Source organism: Neophocaena asiaeorientalis, unplaced genomic scaffold (assembly GCF_003031525.2).
Source record: "Neophocaena asiaeorientalis asiaeorientalis breed wild unplaced genomic scaffold, Neophocaena_asiaeorientalis_V1.1 scaffold211, whole genome shotgun sequence".
NCBI lineage: Eukaryota > Metazoa > Chordata > Mammalia > Artiodactyla > Phocoenidae > Neophocaena > Neophocaena asiaeorientalis.
The window spans coordinates 679,803-706,217 of NW_020172824.1; the positions used below are offsets into that span (position 1 = coordinate 679,803).

The following is a 26,415-nucleotide window of genomic DNA, read 5'->3' on the forward strand; positions in this document are numbered from 1 at the left end:
CCTACAGCACTCTCCTGTGTTCATCACAATTGCCTGTTAACCTCCATTCAGGCGTGGGCTCCACTTAAGTACAGGCATTAAACACACTCTGTGGTCTTGGGTGGCTATGCACCATTAAAGTAAACTGAAGGTGTATTCTCTGTGTCCTAGTTATGCTGTTAATATTAACTATGCAAGATTTTCTTATCTAACTTTGTTGATCAGCAGTTTTTCCCTTGGAGGATGTGTAGAGATTCAAATTTAAAACGCTCCCATTATCCTTGAGGTACTTGGAAATTCTACAATAATATTTTGAATGGAACAAATGTGCCAGAGTTTAGAAAGAATTCTAAATCACGAAGTCCTCCCAAGAAGGAAGACGATTGTAATTTTTAAAAGCAAAGCGTTTATTCTTAGAATAATTATTTCTCTCCTTCAGAGACCTTTGAATAGGCAGAATATGAAAAAGAGTATTCTAAGTGAATAGTGCACTGGAATCTAAGCATGATGAAACTAAAGAAGATAAAGGAGAACTGGGAATACTTTATTTCATCAAAAAGCAGAACTTGCATGAGTTAAAATGCCTTTAAAACATAAATAGCTTAAGTTTAAATAGGTTTAAAACATTTTTTAATATGTTGTTGAGAATAGGTATTATATTAGAATTAAAGAAATAAGATAAAATATTGAGTTAGTTTATAACAATCTTTCTATAATTCTTCTTAACTAGTATACTTCAGAAAGCTTTTCAACAACTGGAAAAATTGACCCGCAAATATCCCATATTTGCCAAAGTGCTCTGCTGGACTAGAATTACTTAGCAGGTATGAAGATACATGGGCTGCACTTCACAGAAGAACGAAAGAATGTGCCGGTGCTAGAGAGCTGGTGGATAGCAAGGTGGTTATGCTTTCAGCACACTGGGAGAAAAAGAAGACAGAGCTAAGAGTTACAGGTGCATCCTCAGCAACTTCCAGGTTTAATACCAGATTTAGAATTTATGACAGCAAACCTGACATATTTAATGGCTAGTTTTTAGGAGATAAAAACCAGCTGCTGGGGCTTCCCTGGTGGTGCAGTGGTTAAGAATCCACCTGCCAATGCAGGGGACACGGATTCGACCCCTGGTCCGGGAAGATCCCACATGCCACGGGGCAACTAAGCCTGTGCACCACAACTACTGAGCCTGTGCTCTAGTACCACAACTACTGAAGCCCGTGGGCTTAGAGCCCGGGCTCTGCCAAGAGAAGCCACCGCGGTGAGAAGCCCGTGCACCGCAATGAAAACCCAGTGCAACCAAAAGTAAATAAATTAAATTAAAAAAAAAAAAGAAAAAACAGATGAGTTAACTGGGTAGGAAACACTTGTATTCTCTCAAGGATACCCCCTCCTCAGGCTCTCCAGATTTCAGAACTTTCATCTGAATTCCTCTCCAGTTTAAAAAATAAAAACACAAAAAAAAACCCCACCTGATGAATCTGGAGGTTTTATATGGGCAATAGAAAGATAAAACATAAGCAGTCCCAATAACTGGAAAATTACAGGAAAAATAAGAGGAATGAACTTGAAATCTTCAAAGTTGAACTAGATGTAGAGCACACCCAGAAGGTCTTGGAAATGGAGTGTACCCAGCAAATGAGGCTGAAGGAGCAGCAGAAGGTTTTTGAGGAGGCCGTGTCGCAGGACGTGGAATAGTACCTCTCCACAGGTTACCTGCAGATAGCTGAGAGGTGCAGCAGTTGGGGAGAAGGCCCCCTGGCAGCAGGGACTCTCCCTGGGTGTGCAGAGATAGTGTAATGCCATGCTCCCTAGAATGGAAGGGGCATGGAATAAAGTCCTCATAAGTCCTGTTCTGTTGTTAGACCCCCATAATCAGAGAGGATGCATCATGCCATATTTGTCTTGACATTGTTTTGCCTCATTGAAGATATTTAGAAAATGCAGAATATGTTAAAAAAAAAAGTTAAAAAGGCAAAGGAAATATACACATAATCCCACAGCACAGAATAATCCTTAATACTATTTTAGTGTAGCTCTTACCAGTTTGTGCATGTGAAAGAGTCAGTCTATTTGAGATTTTCTATTTATGTAATTGGTATAAAAATGTATATATACATCTGGCTTTGTATCTAAGTTTTCTTAACATTATATGGGAATCTTTCCTCCTATATTATTAACATTCTTGAAATGCTAAAAAAAAGCATTATATCATTTCCATCTCTGTGTAAAAATTTTTATTTTTCATTTTGTAATAATTTTTGTATAATTTTGGATTAATTTTATTTATTAATAAATATATTAAAATAATCATACATATTCAGCATTTTTATTTAAATTATTCTTTAATTTTTAATCACATATGTTCAGCATTTTTCTTTATCATGTTTCTAATTTTTGAAATATTAAAATATTTATCTTCATTTTAATTAATTTAATTGTTTATTATTATTTTATTTATTTTATGAATTCCAAATAACATGCAGGATAGCACTATTATTGTTTTGGTATTCTGAGAAACATATATCTAAAACTTGCTTTATTATTTTCTTTCAGTATTTAAATCAATAAATAGGACATATGCTTTCTAACTTTAAATAGTAAAAAACAAATTTAAATAATCCAACAAAATTTTAAAAAGAAAAATTAGACTACATGGGTGAGTTTCAAACATACAATAAACACTTGGAATAAATATAAGGACAAAAGAAACCACAATAAGCGTGCAAGTGTTAAATAACAAGATTCAAAATAGACATACCTACAGTTTTATATAAAGCATATAAATGATGAATAATCAAAATATCCATGTATGTATACTTAAATTATACATACCTAAAGCTATCCCAAAAAGAACAAAAATAATAAAATTCATAGAAGTCACCAGGTAAATATTATTCAAAAGCAAGGAAGTGTAATAAAAAATAATGTAAGTTTAAAATTTATAGTGTAGCTCATATGCAGAAAATTTAACTTTCTTCCCAGACATATAATAAACTTAACTTAGTTAACAACTTCCATTTCTACCTGTGGTAGAAAAATTAATCTTGCCAAATTCATTCTATTTTTTAAACAGTCTAATTTTGGGTAAATATTCTTCCAAGTTTAGGGTTCAGTTCTCTAACCTTTTACCAGTTCAATTATTTGCAGTAGTTTATGTATTGTCCCAAGGGAGTACTGGAGAGTCACTCATCCACACGCTTTACTCTTTCCTCTGGCCTCCACCTCTGTGTCACGGTTCCTGCCTGATCTCAGAGTTTTATGACCTGGAATAATGTCCACATGCATCAATACGAGCTCCATGCATGAAGTTCACTCTGTCTGCAAACTGTCTTTAGTCTTTCCCAGTTAGTCAAACCTCCTAGAATTTCTACTATCATTGTAGTATTTTGGTCATTGAAATTTTGTTCTAAGATTCACATGTAGAGAAAGCCCTCAGCAATCACTATTCTATGGTTCAGGAAACATGTCCAACATGGATATCTCATAAGTGATTCAAAATCCTTTCTCCACATCATAAAAGTAAAACAAAATTCTCTTCTGCTTTCAGGTTTTCCTACAACTTCTCTGGACTTCTATTAAATTATCCTAATAATTTCCATCATTGGGTGTAAATTCAGGGAGGTAATGTTTCTGGGCCCCTTTAAAGGGCCTATCAGTTTTAAAACCCAAGTCATAATGACTTAGATTATCTTCTGCCATCTGGTTTTCAAAAGTTCATTAATATTTGTGTGGAAAAATGCTTCTTCTGTCATCACATAGTTGTCCCTATTCTATAGACCCAGGAATAAACTATGGTGGTCCAGGTGCTTAAATCTCTAGCTCCTTGGAATCTAAAATTTATCTCTTTCTCCATCAATTATTGGTCTTGCAAATGTAAACCTTGCTTTCATGGATATTGTTCCTGCAAGGTGCTTAAACTATTATTAAAGATTGAATTGGCTGAGATTATATGTGTATGTCTGCAGGACATGTATCTCCACCACCATTCAGTGGCTAAATACTATCATTTAGTCTGCTGGAATTTGCTGTTTATCCTCTTTATCATATATGCAGATTGGGAAAAAAGGAAATAGAGAATGCTCTGTGAGAAGTACTTACAGCTCAGTCATAGAAGTAGTATATATCACTTTCTTCTACATTCCATTGGCCATAACCTAGTTCTATGTATGGTTCAACTTCACTCCAAAAGGCACAGAAAATATATCCTGACTGTATTCCCAGGAAAAAGAGTACATTGGGTTTTATGCACATAGATTAATCTCTAGCAAAATCTAACATTTTGCTTACCAAATATGTATTTTACTCCCACTCTCTTATTTAGAATATATTTAACCACTTGCCAATGAAGAAAAACCACAGTTTCATCCAATTCCTACATATAATTTACATTCAAGGATTTCTAGAGGATATACAGTCTTCTCTTTCAGATGGCAACATGGATCCTTGTGGTTGGCCAACACAAGAACTAGAAACTTTTCTTCACACCACCACTCCTAAACAATCAAATAACAGTAATGAGGCAGGGAGAGATAACTATAGAGAAATTAATGTAATGGAAGAGTAAAAACTAAATTAGAGCAGTAAAGGTCACTAGCAATTCTTAAATCTTGCTGTCATGTATGAGTTTCATTTTAGGCTCTGATTCTACTCTCTGGAAGGAACTGCTGTGTCTGTTTTTCTCTGTTGCTCTTGATTCTGCTCATTTGGAGGTTGCTACTCATGTACTGGCTCCTCTGGCTATATCTGAAATGAACATAGGCCAGTAGCCTCTCATTACTTATTGGGCAGCCTCCACATGCTACTCCACAATTGCTTAAGATGAACCGAAGAGTCACAGAATGTTTTAGACCAGTCTTATACTCTCCTTGACAATATGATTCTCTCCAAATTGAAGTCTTAAAAACAAAAACAGCAAAACAAAAACAACAAAAAAACTAATCTGATATTTGCTGCAGGGTATAAATAAGTTTTAGTGTGCCTCTACCACTCAAAAACATCTGCAAGCTTATCTCTTTTAGTTCTAGAAATGTCAAAATTTCCAAACTTTTATGCCCCAAACTGTAGGTCTTCTTCTATTCCCTTTCTTTTAAGTGACCAATTTTTCCTGAATTTATATATATTTTGTAATGCTTTATGAATGGCAGTCCGTAGTAACCAGTGCACAAATCCTTATGTTGATTAGTTTTGAAACGTTTAAAAAATTCTAGAAAACCCTGTTGATTTTCAGTGTAATTTAAATCTACTCAGAAAAAAAATTCTTTATTTCAAAGCTTTTAAATGTTTGAGACTTACTTTATGACCTAGAATATGTTATATTTTTGGAATGTGGACCATATTTACTCAAGAAAAGTGGTTTGGTAGTTGTGTTTAAAAGTATAAATTATGTCAAGTTGATTAATGTTGTTTGCTAATTTATATATATTTATTGACTATTTTGTCCACTTGCTCTATTATTCACTGAGAAAATAGTGTGTTAAAAATATCCAACTATAATTTTGAATCTATTTCTTCTTTTATATATTTAAACTCTTGCTTTATGTATTTCAAAGATGTCTCATTCGGCTCATACAAATTTAGGATTCTTATGTTCTTTTGAATAATCCCCCTTTTCACTATGAAGTTTTCCTCTTTTATCACTGATAACATTCTCTCATTGAAGTATATTTTGCTATTAATATATTTTTTACCATTTTTGGCTAGTGTTTTCAATTTTTTTTTCTTATCCATCTTATTACTTTCAAAATTTCTGTATTTTTACATATAATGTATGTCCACTGCAAATGCACCACATTTATTTTTAATGCAGTGTGGTGATATTTATCTTTTACTTGGAGTGTTGAGTTCAGTTATATTTAGTATGAGAGCTGATATAATTGAGTACTTTTGTATTCAATTTATATTTGGGGGACTACCCTGGTGGTCCAGTGGTAAAGAATCTGCCTTGCAATTCAGGGGACGTGGGTTCGATCCCTGATCAGGGAACTAAGATCCCACATGCCACGGGGTAACTAAGCCAGGGTGCCACAACTACTGAGCTCATGCGCCTCAATGAGAGAGCACATGTGCTGCAAACTACAGAGCCCACATGCTCTGGAGACTGTGTGCCACAACTAGAGAAGAGAAAGCCAGCAGACAGAAGACTAGAGAGAAGCCCCATGCCACAACGAAGAGCCCATGCCACAATGAAAGATCCTGCATGCTGCAACTAAGACCCAATGCAGCCAAAAATAATAAAATTTTAAAAAACTTTATATTTGGTATCATGATCCTGAAGCCAAAACTGGGCGTGGAAAATAAATGCATTTACACTAAATTTTAAACATGAATGCAATTATACAAAAAAAATACCGAAATTGTACATTAAACATCATGAGCAAGTAGACTTTATTTCATGAATTCAAGAATGGTACATTGGGAAATTCCCCCAAATTAAAGGATGATTAGCATAATAAAATCTCAGTAAATAAAGAAAAGGCATATGATAACATTAAAAACATTTCTGATGCTTTCTTTGTAGTTGCAAAATGGGAATATAAATGACTTGATATCTTTTAAAGAACCACAACAATATCATATTTAATAAAGAATTAATTGAAAGCATTCACACTAAAGTAAAAAATAAGAAAAGATGCTCCTATTTCCAATTAATGTTAACAGTTGGAAGCTCTATGAATTATCAGACAAAAAAACAAAAATTATGCACATTTGAAAGAAAAAATTATTATTTAAATAGATACATTTAATGATAAGAATCTAATACATTTTTCCTTAATAAAAGAGTTTAATGAGTATGACAAATGCAAAACACACACAAAATCAATGTTTTTGATACACTAGTAATAAAAAAATTTAAATACAATGAGAGCAGTACCTACTTTAATGTATATGTTTTAAAACTAAAATTGGTCAGTGTACTTGCATGGAAAAATTTCCTGTACATATTGTTAATTTAAGCAAACAAAGTGAAAATTTAAAAATGTTTAAATGCAAAATAATCTAAATTGCTTTAAAATTTCATTTTATTATTATCCTGTTTATTTAAAACACAAACAGTCAAAAAAAAACTATATATATGTACATGTTTATAGAAAACAGAAAAGTGATAACAACAGTTAATTGTGTTTCCACTTGGGGATGAGAGTAGAATTTGGGGGAGGAAGTAGATCAAAAGATATATGCTTATATTTTTTAATGTTTATGAGAAATCATTGTGAAATTAAAATTATTTTAAGACATATTTCAGTATAGCAGCTTTGGTAAAATCTTCAATAAAAGGAGGAGATTTTCATAACAGTTTTGAAAGCATTCTGATCTTTTAACAACTGGGTATTTTTACTGGCCAAATTTATCCTCAATTACCTGCATTATAATACATTTCTCTAGCAGCCAATAAAGTCTCACTACTCTCCTTTTCTTCTTCTGCCAAATTTTTGTTCTTTATACAGAATATTTTAGTTTTTCTTGATTCCTCCTCTGGCTTTCATGGTGTTCCATCTACTAATGGTTGGATGACATGAATTTGTAGCATATGCAAGTAGATTTTTTTTTTTAGTGTATCCAATTCAGCAATATTCTCTATGGATAGAAATCACTCAAGTGAAAATTTTATGGTCCTTTTCAGCAAAAAATCCCACTTCACATTTGGGCATAAAAGGCATTTTTCTTCTGATTATATAATTAAATAGGAAATTATAAACAGAGATATACTGATATAATAACCTAGTTTACCTTGTCTCTAATGGACAATCCTAAAATATGATCAATAAAGAAATTTACTAGTAAAATCTTTATCACCTGTTGAATACCCATGAGTTCCTATAAGTTAAACCATCACATACAGTCTATTTCTTTTGTTGGTGCCACACTTACCAAGTTGCTTTATTGTGATTTATTTTTCTTTACACATATTCACAATGTTTTGAAATTGATAGGTTTTTTGGAATGTATTTAATTCAATATTTTAATTTTTCACAAAGGGAAATGAATGATTACATAGGATAAGCAACTTATCGATGATTAAATTGGCAGTTAATGATATGCATATATTTGAATTTAGTTCACATGCTTGGTACTGGTAAAATACCTCCATTTTATTTCTTTTTTTTTTTTTTTTTTGTGGCTGGGTGTACTTGTTAAAATGAAAATATCTTAATTAAATAAGAATTACAATATAACCTACATAAATCAGTCATGATCAAGGAATCACACTTGAAATTCATCTTGAAATTCTATGCATTGAAAAAATTTATGAATCAATTAAATTTATCTAAATGTGAATCTTCCCAAAAGAGCATTACAGCAAAACATTTACAGGTTCACAGATCATTTCCACGAAAGCCTGTGAAGGTTGTAACTTGTTTAGTTCTGAATTTTAAAGCCTTTAGAAAGTTAGTCTGGGTAAAACATACAGTCCAGTGAAATCTGTTAGTGGTTTAGAGCAACAAATAAACTCATGGTCTTGAGAAACATAATTTACCGAGACTCCAGGGAGACCACGCTCCTTCCAGTAAGTAACTCATTATTGTTCTCATGGCTCATGGGAAAGAGTTTAAAAGCTTATCTAATGCTACAACATGTTACTTACCCTTCAGATCTTCATCTAAACTTATAAATGAGCAAATGCACAGCATTAAAGAACCCGAGAAACCTGAAGGATTAAATAGATTAAACAGTGCTATTTTGGGCATATATTCTAGTCTTATTTTTCTGTAACAAATCATAAGTATCTGTTACTTTTCAATGTAAGAGTATTTTCAATTACTACATCAGTAGATATAATTAATTTTCAGTGTTATGGCAAACTAGCACACACATTTACATCTATATATTTATATATTAAAAAATATATATGATGCTAAAAGCCTGCAACCCTTTAGGTATTGTTTTCTTCCCTCAAATAGCACAAAAGTCATAAGTAGTCATTTTGCCAATGTGCTGTTTCTTACTTTTGAGTCACTGACTTTCATTAATGCTTCTCCCAGGTTTTCCAACAGCTGTATTTATTTTGGTGTTTTATAACATGAAGTGAGTTCAAAACTAAAGATTGTATTCTTGGAAATAATGTAACTGGATGTGTATCAAACTGTAGTTTCATCTTTGTGTGATGTTTTCACTTGCGGCTATTAAACTCTTTTGGGGTTCGAGGTTGTTGAAATAATTTTTAACTGTAGCATGAACTAGTGTAGCTCAGCTTAGGAATTTTGCAAAGTGCATTTCTTCCCTTCCCTCTACTGCCAGATTCTGAGCATGATATTTAATAACTATTAGACAGAATTGAATGGCAAGTTGCTTCCTACATTCTCACTCTAAATTTCTGAAATCAAATTATGGTCTAAGTAAATATACCAATCTGAATATTCAGACTAGGTAATGGTCAGTTAAGTCACAGTCTTAAAAATGAGGCATTATTTATGAAGGCAGATAATATATATTTGAAGTTAATATTTTCATGTACTACTCTGGTTTATAGCAGAAATAAAAACAAAATAGGAGTACACCAGACTGAAAATATATCACACTGCCCTTCAGTTGTGGAGAAAATGACAAAATTTAACTACCCGATCACCAGACAGAATAGGGGGCTAAAAGATTCCATAACACCTGATGTTTAAAAATCACTAAGGTTGGACCAATGTACTGTGTGACAATGAATAATGAAAAGTAACCAATTAGGGGCCAATGGAGAAAATATACTGAGAACAGAAAACACTGATTCACTGAGCAAACTCAGAGAGGGACAGAAAGAACCTCTGAAAAATACATCTTGCAAGACCCACAGGAAAAGTTCAGAAAGCTGATATTCTCGGTAGGGTTCATGATTTCAATCTTTATGAAGCAGAAGCCAACACAACTAAAGAGTGGGGTGGGATGAAATAGGATATGGTGTAGTAAGGTAGTACTGACAGGCAACTAAATATTTAACACCAGGAATGAGAAAGACACATAATTTTTAAAATCAGAATCCATACCATAGTAAATGGAATAACCATTGTGGAAGTCACACATCTAAAGCTTTTCCCAAAACAAAAGCAAAAGTATAAAAATGTAAAATTCTTAGAGCAAATATAAAATAAATTTAATTATCAACTATGAAGGGAACAAAGCTAAAACAGTAGTAATCAAAGGCTTTGTACTAGTTTATTATTGCTACCAATTACCAGAAACTTAGTGGCTTAAAACAACACAAATTTATTATCTTGCAGTCTGGATGTAAGAAATCCAAAATGGGGTTTTATGTGGCTAAAATGAAGATATTGGTAGGGCTGCATTCCTTCTGAAGGCTGTAAGGTAGAAGTCATCTCTTGCCTATTCCAGCTTCTAGAAGCCATCTACATCCCTTGGCTCATGGGCCCTTCTTACATCTTCAATGCCAATAGTGTAACTTCTTCAAATCTCTCTCCTCTCTGAGCTCTGTTTTTGTCATCACATCTTCTCTAATTCTAACCCTTCTTTCTTCCTCTTATAAAGATTATTGAGATTATATTGTGTCAGCCTGGATAATTCATGATAATCTTCCCATTTTAAGACCCTTGACTTAATCACATCTTTAAGTCCACTTTGCCATGTAAGGTAACATACTTACAAATTTGGATTAGGATATGGACATCTTTGGGAAGTAATTTTTCTACCTTCCACAGGGCAGAAGAAAAATTTCCAGTTTGGATTAATATAACTTCTGTGCAGTTTATAAGAGCTCATAAAATTCCAGGCAACATAATTGAAAAGATATCCACAAATAGACATATAGTGGTGAAATGTTTGGGCTATAAGAATAATGATAAAAAATTTTTTAATTTGAAGGAAGAGAAAATAATGCACATTAGCTAAAAACATACCTGGCCTCTTAATTCTGTTTTATGTGAAAAAACAGAAGACAGTACAACTTTATCAAGCTGTCTATATTATTCTCTTACCAAAAGTAATGATTAATAGTGACACTAGCTTAAATTATATCATTATCATTATTACGAACCAATATTTCTAAAATACACCACTCAGGACATTTATTAATTTAGTGTCTTTCTTTGGTTTACTACCAACCTATGAATGTGATTGTCTTTTTCTCCATACCTTTCCATTTCCAGCTAGGACATATTGCTGAGAACTGTATAACCAGAAATAGATTCTGAACTGATAAAAAATACATAAAAAGTTATCTGAAACATGATTGGTAAGACTACCTTTGAAATAACTTTCACATTTATTTTGATATTTTATTTCTATATTTCTATTGCTTGTATCTTAAATCAATTTAAAAACAATAAATTTTAGATAGTACTTCAAGCAGAAAAAATGAGGGAAGGCAAAGACAAAAGTTAAATTCCGTTTTCCATTGGAACCATTCTGTGGTTCCAAAGAATTGTAGGGATACAGAGTCCAGACATCATCTTAGCTTCTAAGAGAGACAAACTCAGATGCTTAATACACCTTTGGACTCCATTCAGATGGAGTAGAGTGTCCAAAGCCCTCTCTATTCTTTTACTTCAATTGTGAGTCATCATGTTCTGTAATAATCTTTATGCCTATTAATGTGTTTTAATCACCTCATGGGTTTTTTTTCCACATTAACAAATTGATTCTACCATCCTTTTCAAAAACATCCGTGATCCAAAATAGACAGAGTGGTTGGAATAGCTAAGGTAGGAAATCATTTCCATTCTCAGTACTTGTGTTTAATCTCATTTTGCTTAACTTGTATTTTGAGGTACAAAAAATTGAATAATTATATAAAAATATTAATGATTTTAACACTTGTAATGTTTTAAAAGTAACTGTGATCAATCATTTAAATTTGAAGATATATTTAGGATACTTGAGTTTCAATTAGACATAATTATAGAAAAATTATAAATGCCAGTTTCAGTGAGAAAAAAAATTATTTTCTCACCTCAAAATCATCGTCTGAGAACTATGTAATAGAAATTTTACAAAGGATTAGTGGGGATCAAGCAATACATTTTGTGATTGTTCTAAAAGACAATAAGTTTACAGTGTATTTTACTGCCTTTTAGGTATTTGTGTGACATGTGACCATGTGATTTGTTGTTTGTGCCACATACTTTTTGGGAACAAAAGTAATGTTAACTAGACAGGGTGTTAGGACAATGAAAAGGAGCCCAGATTTTCCCAGGAAAACTAACAGTTATGATTCTGTTACTTTTAACCCACCTAATTTTTAACCCCACCTAATATAGACCACATATATGTGACTATATATAATATAAACACATATATATGTGTGTGTGTATATATATATCTTCAATCTCCTTTCCTTTCTTAGATTTAATCATTCTAATTAAAACATATATTTTTATTAATATTCCTTCCCTTCTATTTCCTTCCCTCCCTCCCTCCCTCCCTCCCTCCCTTCCTTCCTTCCTTCCTCCTTCCCTCCCCCTTTTTCTTTTTAATTTCCTTCTTTAAAAAAAAAAATCCTAAAGTAAAAATCTGTTCCTGAAATATGGAGAGTGTCCAATTTTTCTTGTGATATTTTTCCTATTTAATCTCATTCAACAGTTAATAATATGAGTTTTTGTAAAAGTTTAGCATATTGAGTATTTCACATTCTTTAGAAATACAAGCAATGCTACAAATAGCCTATTCATTTTACATATTTTTATATTAATATATAATATTTGCATCTTGAAAATTAAACAATAGTTTAGATTTGCATATTGCATCACTAAGGTCTTAAGTTTACCCAAAGGATAAGTCCTGAATAAAGATACAAGAGTGGGAACGTTAACATATTCATTTAATGTACACTAAAAGGCAAAAGTACTTAATTAATTGTTTTGCCTTCTCCACAAATCCATATTAGTAATTTTCTATGTTACTTGTATATCTTATAAATTTGCTCTTATACAGAAGTAAAAAATATTAGTAAACAAAATCAGCTACGAGGAGCCAAAGCCAGTTTGATGAAATTATGGACTTTAGTCATAGAGAATATTTTCATCTCTTAATCCCATTTGATTCTCCACACATCTCTACCCTACCACATACAGTTTTCATGAGGCTTATGGTCTATTTTCCAAGATTACAAACAAGATAGATATTTATAAGATTACAACCTACCAAAAGAAGAAGTGATGACTTTTAGCCTAGGAGCATATAGAAGTCTGTTAATTCTTTGGAGCAGGTGAACGGCATGTCCATTTGTATTTTTTAAAGTCCTTCTACCACTCATTTGAGCACTGATGGATATGGAGTCAGATGAAGCCAGGTAGCCCAGATAGCTGGCAATTACAGTTATCTAGGAAAAGTCAGGATGATCTGCAGTGGGGTGATGATGCTGGGAATGGAGAGAAGTATCTAATATTAAAACTGTAACATTGATACAACTGCTGAATTTTTCATTCAGGAATGAGCAAACCGGTTCCTAGATTTCTGGCTTGGGATACTGAGTAACATCTAGCATCTAGATACTGTTTCTAAAATAAATAATTTGGGGGGGTGAATCCATTTTTGGAATATTTGCATTGATTTCCCTCTCCTATTATAATTAATTCACAATCAATTATTTTTTTCTCAGAATGACCTTTTTCTAACATTTGAATTATGTATATGTTTAAAAATTTAAAAATGAAATTAAAATATATAGAAAACATGACCCCTAAATTAAAAAACAACAACAGAAATAAATGAATCAACTTTATATAAAGTTGGTTACATAACCACTTAGTGAAGAATACTTTAATTCTTTAAGATACAGTATTTTGACTATATTTCCCAAGAGGGATAAATTCTGAGAACCAAAAAAACAAAACAAACAAACGAAAAACCTGCAAAGAAATCTTAAACCAAAATTAACAACCTTATTATTATAATGTGAATTGTCAAATAAATAAAACTAATAATAAGTTATAGCAATGTTTTTAGAAACCAAAATTTTAAAAAATTCAAGTATAAAAATCAAAGTAGTTAAGCATACCATGTATTATAACCTCTGGACTGTAAAGGTAATATAAACTTATAATTTATCTTTTATTTCTAAAAAACAAATAACACGAAAAATCTCTGTTTACTGAAAAACCTTGAAGCAATTACAAAACCACTCCTAAATGCCCAATCTGTGGTCTCTAAAAGCCCCAAAGAAACAAGAGAGTCTTGGGGGGCATGTAGAGTGCAATGTCCAGGGCATAAAATGCACAAGATAAACTTTGGATAATCTGCAGTGTCAGAAAGTAATAATGCTATCATAGAATAATGGAGTTTTGACAAAAAAATACAGGATCCATCTTGAAGGGGGTTGCATTGTCCACACATGAGACTGTTTAAGTGCAATGAAGAAATTGACAGTAATGTGGTTGAAACACATAAATACATAACAATCCTTGACTTTATGATGATACAAAAAAGCCTACTTGGTTGCCTTAGATAGGCAAAATCAATCTTAGTATTCTGAAAACTAATAAAGAAGAAAAAAATTAGGCATTTAGTCTGTGTTTCATGTACAAAATTTATTTTAGGATAGCTAAATTATTGATAAAGTTCTTCTTTAGAGAAGAATTCCTGCTAATAAATGCAGAAGAAATGATTGAATTGGGAAAATCACCATTTTGTAAACCCTAATGACAATAGATGTAAGCAACAACCTTCAATGGTCCCTACCTGTACATGAGAGACTTATAGGGAACTTTGTTGTAGATGGATCTGGCTGACAGTACCTTTATCCACTTGTACTAGTTTTGTATCTATGCCATAACAAATACCATAAGTTTAGCAACTTAAAACAACACAAATTTAACATCTCACAATTCAATAGGTGAAAAGGCTGGGTTAACTTGACAGGTTGCTCTGCTCCAGATTTCAGGTCAAAATGAAGGTTTCAGCCAACCTGAGCTCTTAACTGGTAGGCTCTGGGAAGAATTTGCTCCCATACTCACTCAGGTTTTGACAGAAAGAAGTTCCTTGTAGCTGTAGTATTGAGGTCCCTTTCCCTACTGGCTGTCAGCAAAGACTGCCCTTAGCTCCAAAAGACCCCAATTCACCAACAGTTATTAAGCACCTGCTGCAAACAGCTTTAGGCCTACAGTGAGAGAAGACGCTGTTTTCTGTTTATTGGGGGGATAAAATGAATATCAAAATAATAAAGAATAAAATGTTAATTGTAGTAAATGTCAGTTTAAAGGGAATATAGCATCTTTAAAGGCCCTATTTCCAAACACATTGGGAGTTAGTCCTTCAACATACGAATTTGGGGGGGACACAATTCAGTACATAACAGCAACCATAATAATTGAGTAAAACTTCTGTAATACAGGTCTATTAATGAGAAGAATGGGAATACTTTTGCTTAATTAGTGTTTAAGGTTAGTGTTATCTACATCAATATCGACTGCAAACGTTCATCTGTTAGTGCTAGTCTGTAATGAGATTTCTTTTTATTCATCTTTAAAAATATCTTTTCACACAGGTGATAGACGTGACATTTGAAATGTTATTAAATTATTACTGTATCACTGAGATTTGTAAGGAAGGAAGAAAGGGAGGGAGAGATAAAGAAGGGAGGGAAGGAAGAAGGGAGGAAGCAGGCACAGAAGCAGAGCAGAACACTGTGTTTTTATCAAGCGATTTTTCTCCTGTCTGCTTTGCAAGCACCATTGAGTCTGCGTTGTTAGAACCACTAGCAGAGTAATGAAAAGTATACACATTATCTAATATAATTAAATTACTACAAGTTAAATAGATGCTCTGGCTCCAAATGTATCATAAGTATAAATTAAGGCAGGTAATATGCAATAAATTTGATTAGAATTAGAATCTGAATTAATAAAAAGATATATTTCTAGTCAGATCCCAAATGTATATCTATGCATTGTCTCTGCCAAGTGATCATCCCAATGAATACACCTGGTTAAATGAATGTTTAAACAGTCTTCTACTTTTTTCTTTTTATCCCATTCCCTTTTATTTCTATGCTTTAAAAACTCACTTGTTTTTTAGTCTTATTTCTTTTTTATATTTTTATCCACATTAGGTGAAGTGTTTTTATTCAACAGTTTATTTTTTGAGTCTAACCCCACTTTTCAACCTCCACAGTTGAAAAGCTACAATATTTATCACAAGCACACTTAAAGTAGGGGTGATGAGAAAATGCAGGAAGTAATGTGGCTAAATATTTCATGAACTGATCATTTAGCCTTGAGTTTTATTGAAAGAAAATCCATCAAGAAAGGAAAGCACAGAAAATGTGCAGCTTTAGGACCCATTACCAACATAGTCAGTTTATACTTTTTAGTCAAACCAATATGTATCATACTACAAATGTTTTAATGGCTAATAATTCAAAAACTGTATAAAAAAGTAATAAAAAATGTATGTGATTAAAATTTTTTCAAGTACACTGTTTTTGTTTTCAAAATTACAGTCAGTTTTTCAAGAACCAAATACATTTTATGGAAATTTGTGATTGTCCATCAACATAATCAATAAAATTCTTTTTAGCTTATTGTACTACACCAATAAAAAAGCTGAATTTATTTAATCAATATTTCAATGTTTGGATTTCTTTTAGATGCTATTTTTTGTTTGTTTGTTTTGTTTTGTTTTGTTTTGTTTTGGCGGTACACGGGCCTCTCACTGTTGTGGCCTCTCCCGTTGCGGAGCACAGGCTCCGGACGCTCAGGCTCAGCGGCCATGGCTCACGGGCACAGCCGCTCCGCGGCATGTGGGATCTTCCCAGACCGGGGCACGAACCCGTGTCCCCTGCATCGGTAGGCGGACTCTCAACCACTGCGCCACCAGGGAAGCCCTTAGATGCTATTTTGAAAGAAATTATATTTTAGAGTTTTTAGAACATTTTAAAAAGTATTCTCACCTATTTAAATATATAATATTTAAATCTTGAAGTATAAAAGAAATGATTTCTTAAAGTAATTCTACTGAAGTTAAGTTATCATGTATTTTACAATTCAGTACAACACATAGATTTCCCTGCAGGTTTATTTTATGACTTATAATAAAATTGTGAAACTATTTAGAGACAGAATTGGAAGAAACAACTACAAGTCATACATTTTCATTTCAACAAGGGACATATAAAAACTTCCCACCACTGTCAGCATTTCCTTTTTCATGATATTTCATGGAGAAACTCATCTTCAGAGATGAAAATAAACTATCACTGAGAATTATATTGATGAAAATTAAATGTAGACATTAGTTGCTTCATAAAAATATGATGCAAGATATTGTATAAGAGCATAATCCTTTGAAACATCAAACATAGCAGTTTCTATTTCCACAGAAGAAAAATAATACAATAGGAAAATAGAAAACAGTTTGGCAGAATTTTAGATTTCTGAAACATAAAACATATCTTAATTAACATTTTAAAGTTATATTTATGATCTATCTATGTTGTGAACCATATTTAAAGCCATTCAGTCTAGATGTGACACAATGTTAATATCTCCTATACATTGTTTTTGCCAAGTGATCATCCCAGTGAATATATTGAGTGATTAAAAACTCAACATCTGTTAATACATTGCATTCTATCTTTTAAAAACATATTTTTACATAGTTACTATCATTAGAAAAAAATAAAGAAAATATTAGTTGGAAAATCTGAGAAATAATACATGTTTTCTATCTATAACAACAATAAAAATCTGAAATCATAAATGCATGACTTTTTCTTTTATTCAGTCTTACAAAATCAATGAAGGATATAAAAATGGAAATAATATTCTATATCACAGCATTTTAGCATATTTATTTATTATCTACTAGCATTGTTCCTCTGATGGCTGATTCAGGTGCCAATATTAAGCTTATGAGACTGGAATTTCCATGAGAATTGCTGATATTCACATCTACATATTCAAGGGGAGTCAAATAAAATGAATTACTATTCAATGAAAGGAGAAGACACTGAGTTAGACATTTATGACAATCTTGAGATCGAAAGTAATAGCGAAATAGGTAAGTGACACTGTAGTGTCTTGTCTATTTTTAAAAAGAGTCAAAAAAAGGTCAAAAAATACATGTGGTAGGCAGAATCATGACCCCCTCAAAGATATCCACAACCTAATCATCAGAACCTGTAGATATGTTAAGTTTCATTGAAAAGGGGAATTACAGTCACAGATGGAATTAAAGTTACAAATCAGCTTACTTTAAAAAGATAAATAACACTGAATTAGCCAGATGGTCACACTGAAATTGTAAGCATGCTTAGAATTGGAAGAGCGAGGTAGAACGGGAAGTTAGTGATGAGATGTGAGAAGGATTCAACCCTTTATTGATGATGATTTTGAAGACAGAGGAATAGGTTCACGAGCCAAGAAATGTGTGTATCCTTTAAAAATTGAAAAAAAAAGGATGGAAACAAATTCTCACATAGAGCATCCAGTAAGGAATATAGTTCTTCAACCATCTTGGTTTTAGTCCTGTGAGACTCATGTTGGACTTTTGACCTACAGACCTGTAAGTTACTAAATTCGTATTGTTTTAAGCCAATAAATATGTAGTATGTATATTTTTACAGCAGCACAACTAACACAATACTCTACAGAAATTGTATGTTCTATTGTAATTAAGATTTGGGGCATTTTCAAAATAATATACTTTATTTCAAAATAATTTTTGAAAATATTAGTGGAAGAAGCTATTTTAATCCAAAATATTCAACTTATTTCACAAAAATAAACTAATTGATTATAACAGCCATCTTATTTTAAGTTTACATATTACCTGCATTTTCCTAGTAGATACATAGGTTAAGAAACTGTGTCTACATTGCCTTTTTGAAAATACTCTGGTTTTCTAGATAACTTTATAATATTCTATTTATCTTTGTTTTTTCTACACTTTGATATTAATTTCTTAATAGTCATCATGATTAAACTTTATTGTTTCTCCTGAATGTGTAGAATGAAGTATTGCATCAATTTTAGAAAACAAATACATATTAATTGGAAATCCAATTAGACATGTTTCAGATTCTGACTGCTTCCTAGATGTGCTAGTCTTGCACATATATTTTCCCTCATTTTGCCTCTCCAAATATTTCTGGGATTTTTTTTAACCTGATTATCAATTCAGTAATCTTTAGTTGTTTTTAATCTGTGTTTAATCTGCAGTTAATGTCCAATAATTTACTAACTTCAATTTTTCTATTTTTTTAGTTTTACAATTATATTTGATTAGTTTTCTCCTTAGTCTGCTATAGTTCCTCCTGCTTTGCTAATGTTTTTAATCTTTCCTTTTATCACCTTGAACATAATGACAGTCTTTTAAAAACCTGTATCTAATAATAGCAATATAAGGACTCCATTTTTATTCTATTTTCTGATGTTTCTGTTGCTTCTCCTTTATGATAATGCTGTCCCAGTGTGTCTGATTGCCTTTGTTGTGTGCTTGTTTTTGTTTATTGTTTTGTGGAAATAAACTGAAAGGTAGTTTCATTATATAGTACTCCTGATAATTCTTCCCTGATTCCCATCTGCAACTGACACTCACCTGCTGACATATGCAGCCCCATTACTCCACACACACACAAACACATACACACACACACACACACACACACACGGGACTGAATTTCTTAGGGCCACTTACAAATGTTTAAGCTAAATCACTGTCCATATAAGAACTTGTTTACTGATAGTTTACCTTTAATCCTAGAGTATAGCCCACAGTAGTCCCAATAGAAAGCATAAGATGTTTATCAGTGCCCTAATTTGGCAAGCTATGGATTGTACTTTTTCCCTAATTCTTCAAGGCTTTGGGATTTGCTGAACTAAAAGAATGACTTCTGTATCGGGAGAGTTGTGAAAGAGAAGTCTAGAGGCAAGTAAAAAAAATACCAAATGATTAAAAGTTTTGAAAAATATAAGCCCTTTGAGAAAAATCAAAAGTGTTGCAATTATGTAGCTCGGAAGGGTTAATCCTAAAGAAAATTTAATGAGATTTCTAATGTATTTATAAAATCAAATATGTATGCCCACCTATTAACCTTCTTCTATAAAATATAGGACAATAAAGTACAATAAAATCATTTAGGCAAAAAAATATGATTAAAAAATTGAGATGTTTAAACAATTAAAAGAAGATAATATTCAATGCGCCTTTATTCAGAGTAGACAGGCACTTGTGTATATGTTTTAGTCCACAGAGAATTGTTGTAGAAAATTTTTCTCTGTGTCTATAGTGGACTCTAAGGAACCATTTTTAAGTTGATTAAAAAGGTGTTATTTTATTAACAATTACTATATTATTATATTAGTCATTAATCAATTGTTTTTTGTGAATTTTATAGACAAAGCTTTGTCTATCTTGGACTATAACAACCCATTAATCAAGATGTAGTAAAACAGCTATTTTGAAACTATTTTTTAAAAATCACCTTACTTCATAAAACTAATTGAACATTTTCAAGTGCATTTTATAGGCACAGATTTATAATCAGTGCAATGTAAAAAATGTGCAAATAAAAATAAGATATGATTGTCTCTCTGCATCTGAGGGTTTGGCATCCATGGATTCAACCAATGGCAGATCAAATTGCCACAGTTACAAAGATAATCATATTTAAACTGAAAATGCCTATAATCAGAAGAAATTGATCGTCGAAATAACTGAAGATTATATTAAAATGCTATTTAGCTGTTTTGACCATTTAGAGAATTGTTAACTGATACACTTTGTTATAGAAATATTGTGAATACCTATAGCTAATTTTCCTAATTGTCAATTTATATGTTTGTGTGGTTTGCACTGATGAATTTCTTTGAATTGAGTGAGTTCATACTCAGGTGGTCAAAAAATTGGACAGAATTTCACTATAGTGTTGAAGGTGAAGAAGAAAAGCAGACCTGTGGCATTATTAGCTCACTGGTAAACAACAAACAGATCTGAAAATGTGTAAAGGAAAAAAAGGAAAAGATAAGGAATATTAAATTTATATTTTATTTTTCATCAAGAGAGAATTGCAGCAACCAAATCCTCCCCCTACTCCTCCCTTGCTCAAAACTTCTGCTGAAAATCAAGGTCAAACCTTAAAAACACTTCACGGCTGGGAAACATTGTTTTTGCTTTGTGTATTGACATATGCTGTGCTAAGTCTTTTGGACCATATTTTAATTAAACATTTTAGTTGATGTCTTGCAGTGTTCAAAGCATTGTATTGGGTGACAATGAGAATATAAAGCTAAATATGACACAGTCCCTGACCTCAGGGTTTAAAATGTGAAAAAAATAAGACATAAGGACAAGTAGCATTGTATGCATTTTAAAAGAGATACCGAATAAAGTATAAAGTATATACAAAGTATAAAGATATGTGCCACAATCAGAATGTGGTAAGTCAATTATATAAGTCCAGAAGACCTTAGTAAATCATAACAGGTAAAATTGTTATTTTCAAATGTTTCAGATATATTTATATCTTTGGACTTTGAAAAGTAGCTTTTCTATGACTGACAACTTCACATAATGGATATTTGTTATTTTGTTTTTAATGTTGTAGTAGTTTCCAACAAAATAATTTGCCTATACTTGTTTACTATGCATTCTATTTTTATCTTTCCCAAGATTTACTCTTTGATCTTCCAAATTGCATTAATTTAGCCCTTTATACCTAAATCAATGCAAAAATCATATTTTGGAAAACTTTAAGCATCTAAAAATTCATTTGAAATGGAGTTGAAAAAGAAGAGTTTACTTTCAGGAGAGATGAGAATAAGCATAAGTAAATCTATTATGATACCACACCCATATAGTCACCTTATCTTTGATAAAGGAGGCAAAATATTCATGGAGAAAAGACAGACTCTTCAATAAGTGGTACTGGGAAAAATGGATAGCTACATGTAAAAGAATGAAAATAGAACACACCCTAACACCATACACAAAAATAAACTCAAAATGGATTAAAGACCTAGATGTAAGGCCAGACACTATAAAACACTTAGAGGAAAACATAGGCAGAACACTCTTTGACATAAATCACAGCAAGATCCTTTTTGACCCACCTGCTAGAGTAAGGGAAATAAAAACAAAAATAAACAAATGGGACCTAATGAAACTTAAAAGCTTTTGCAAAGCAAAGGAAGCCATAAACAAGACAAAAAGAACCCTCAGAATGGGAGCAAATATTTGCAAATGAAGCAACTGACAGGATTAGTCTCCAAAATATACAAGCAGCTCATGCAGCTCAGTATCACAAAAACAAACAACCCAATCCAAAAATGGGCAGAAGACCTCAATAGACATTTCTCCAAAGAAGATATACCAATTGCCAACAAATACATAAAAGGATGCTCAACATCACTAATTATTAGAGAAATGCAAATCAAAACTACAATGAGGTATAACCTCACACCGGTTAGAATGGCTATCATCAAAAAATCTACAAACAATAAATGCTGGAGAAGGTGTGGAGAAAAGGGAACCCTCTTGCACTGTTGGTGGGAATGTAAATTGATACAGCCACTATGGAGAACAGCATGGAGGTTCCTTACAAAAACTAAAAATAGAACTACCATACGACTCAGCAATCCCACTACTGGGCATATACCCTGAGAAAACCATAATTCAAAAAGAGTCATGTACCAAAATGTTCATTGCAGCTCTATTTACAATAGCCAGGACATGGAAGCAACCTAAGTGTCCATCAACAGATGACTGGATAAAGAAGATGTGGCACATATATACAGTGGAATATTACTCAACCTTAAAATGGAACGAATTGAGTTATTTGTAGTGAAGTGGATGGACCTAGAATCTGTCATACAGAGTGAAGTTAAGTCAGAAAGAGAAAAACAAATACCATATGCTAACGCATATATATGGAATTTTAAAAAGTAGTACTGATGAACCTAGTGGCAGGGCAGGAGTAAAGACACACGTAGAGAACAGACTTGAGGACACAAGAGGGGAAGGGGAAGCTGGGATAAAGTGAGAGAGAAGCATTGACGTATATTCACTATCAAATGTAAAATGGTTGGCTAGTGGGAAGCTGCTGCATAGCACAGGGAGATCAGCTCGGTGCTTTGTGATGACCTAGGGGGATGGGATAGGGAGGGTGGGAGGGAAGCTCAGGAGGGCAGGGATATAGGGATATATGTATATGTATAGCTGATTCACTTTGTTGTGCAGCAGAAACTAGCACAACATTATACAGCATTTATACTCCATTAAAGATGTGGAAAAAAAAAAGAATTTTATTCCTTAACATTATGCACTAGGTCTTTTCCAGTTTTCTCCTTGAGCTCTCTTCTTGGATTAATCTACTCCCACCATTTCAGGTAGCATGTTTATGAATCACTTCTGAATGTTGGCTCTGACTTATTGAATTTCAAACCTTTATTTCAGGCTGGGCTGAACATATATGATGGGCGTTTCAACAACAGTACACACTCAGTATATCAAAAATCAAATGTTATTGGCTATCAAAAGCTGGTCTTCTCCTTGGGTTCTCTTTCATGTTTAAAGTATCACCATCCTTTTAATTTCCCTAAATAGAAATCTTCGACAATTGTAAACATTTCCCTTTCCTCAATAGAGACTTTGTCAATTCTTGCCATCTCTTTGCTTTGAGCTGGTTTTCTGCCTTTCCAGTCTCTAAAAATTAATAAACAGAAACCTTAAGTAGACTTAGGAGACCAGAAGAGGACACTCTCATGCCTTGCGAGGATAGCCGAGCCCAACAACAAGAAAAGACTCCTCTCCTTGCAAGAATTCAGGAAAAGAAAAGCCATGGACTCTTTGTTTACCATAGCCCTGCCAACTTCCTTTCTCCCCTCTATAAAAGTGTTCTCGTGTGGGGACTTGCATGTGGCCCACCATTGCCGCAGATCCCATGTTTCAGTTCTCTGTTGATCCCGAATAAACCCATCTTTGCTGGAGAAATATCCAGCAGACTATTTGTTTTGGGTCAACAAGTCTATCACACTGTTCTTCAGAAAAAGCTTGAGCTATTCAGCATGTTCAAAAGGGAATTACCCAAATAAAACTCTTCACCGAGACTTCAAATGTAATGTCTTCTATGTCTGATTTTGACAGTCTCATGTGCAAAATTTTATCCAGACATCCTGTGTCCCAGTTATACAGAAATAATGCCCATTCCCCAACCAATCCATCTATTTTTTTTTACCTCCATTCCCTTCTCTCGTACTTTTACCACTACTTGCAACGTTTACTCTTCCTTTTCATTCTCCAGCTATTACAATATAAATTGGCCTCCAGATGTCATTCAGGGAATTGCTCAGCTTTCATAAAATATTTTTTAAGTAGTCATAGGCATGTTGGTGTTGTAATTCATTTGTGTTTTTTGTTTCAATGTACATGGTACTTTATTTATTTGTGACTCTCCTCTACTAGACCATAAAGTCAGATAATTTTATTCCACACTTTCCCTCAATACACCATGCAATGCTTGCACATCATAAACATCGAGCAAATGTTTAATGAAGTGAAATAAAATTAGAAAAAAAGCAGTAGACCTAATTATAAACTTTAGTCGAAATAAATATAACCCTCCTAATTCAGGAAAGGCACACATGGAGCTGTGAGGGAGGAGGAGGACATCTGCTTAGGGAGTCAGACAACTTAAATAATATTTGGTAATCAGTGGGGTGACATATGTTGCAACATGATTGCCCTCTCATTTTGGAACAAGTCTATATCTGTGATACCTTTCTAATATTAAAAAGGTAAGTCAATGAAACTCTATCAAAGCTATGCAGAAGTTGTTATGAGCACAGATTCTAATACATTTTGTATGTTTCAGTTGTGAAGGAATCCAATATCAGTATTTAAATATCTTTAACTGATACATAAAAATGGTAGCTACTCTTTTGGAAGGTGTAGCTATGGATGCTTATAATAAAATTTTACCTTGATTTAAAAGAAGATCAGTGTATGAGACTGAAATGCTTACGCTCCAATGTGTACAATTTATGGAAGTTAAGGTTCACAAAGCCTTATTTAGAAGTTTAGAGATTAAAAAATCTTTCACATTTATTCTGTTAGAAATAACAATATAATGCTATTAATATTCTATTTCCTTTCAGCATAAATAATTAAATATTTAACATATAAACATCCCCAGGTAAAAATTTGTTAAAATGAATAAAAATAATAGTATTTTTTTAAATTCCCATGTCTTTTTACTCTTAGTTAACTATCTTTATTCTTTTCTTTTCTTCATTTTCAAAACACTAATAAGAGAGGCTGGCCTCCATTTTCTTAAAGGTATATTATTCTTTATCCCCTTAATATATAGATCTCCCCAATCTGAGATTGACAAGAATCCTTAACTTGCTCAGGAAAAGAGAAAAGTGTGCTTATTCCATGGGTATTATCAACATTACTTTTGCTTCTTCTGATGCACAATGGACCCTGGAGTCCTTGTTATGTCTTCTGATCACTTTTCCTTTAAGCTCACAAGTGGACTCATAGACATCAGGGTATCAGGCCCTCTGATTATGTTTCAAGTTTCTATTTTAGTTACTTACTTCCCTTCTGTCTCTACAATGAACCCTTAATGTTAAGATTGGAGTTTAGCAAGACTCCCACGTTAGTTAGCAGATTAAAATGGTGGTTCCATCATAAATTTACATGTCCCTACTTATTGGTGACAATCATTATTTTAATACTTTTTCAGACTCTATCTCTCCCTCTTTCTCTGTCCCACTTATGTTTTGCAAGGGCAAGAGAGTACAGGTAAGTCTAGTTAGTTGTAGCATTGGGGTTTCTTTGCTCTTCAAACCTTTCCAAAATACAGTTTGCAAGCCTAAGCTTTTGATAGATTCTGTTGGATTTTTATTTAGGTAATGTCTGCTAGAAATACCCCTTTTCTTAATTAGCCACCCTAATGGGAAGGGATAGTAGCTGGGTTTTGTCTCAGTTGTATCTGATGAATTGCTTCACCCTCCCCAATTGAGCAATGTTTTTCTCATTTTCATTATGAGTCTGAGCTCCTTCTAGTACTCAAAAGATTTTCTGTAGGTGCCCAGCCTCATCATATCAATGGCACATTAAGGTAGGATGCTGGATTCTTCTTGCCTCAGCAGTTCCCTTTTAAGGAGCCTAAGGAAAGATAAGCTTAGTGAAGGTCTTGAAAGTCTGTGAATAGAAGTTGGGGCATTAACCACCTTGATAAGTCCCCATTTGCCCTACATGTCAGCGACATCATCCCTTCAAGTATTGTGTTTCGCTCCTTGTGAAGGTGAGCAGCTATTTCTTCTTACTCTACCTTTTTCCAACTTAATACCTAGAAGATTATAGTGGTGGGGTATTGAGAGTGAGGTAGTGTTTGTACTCAGTTCTGCTTGGGCAAACTTGGAGTCAAATACTGCCCTTAAATCAGCCACTGCTCACCCTGCTCTGAATGATACACCAGCTGAAACTAGGAATCCCTTTCCCGTACTCTTGTAATCATTCTTTATATTTTAAGCATGCATCAACACACTTTCAGTTGTC

The 26,415-nt window shown here is 33.0% G+C and overlaps 1 pseudogene; it reads left to right on the forward strand.

Annotated features, from left to right (window-relative positions):
* Positions 1-762: 762 nt before the first annotated feature.
* LOC112397637 (dysbindin pseudogene) lies at positions 763-1,776 on the forward strand (annotated as a pseudogene).
* Positions 1,777-26,415: the final 24,639 nt, after the last annotated feature.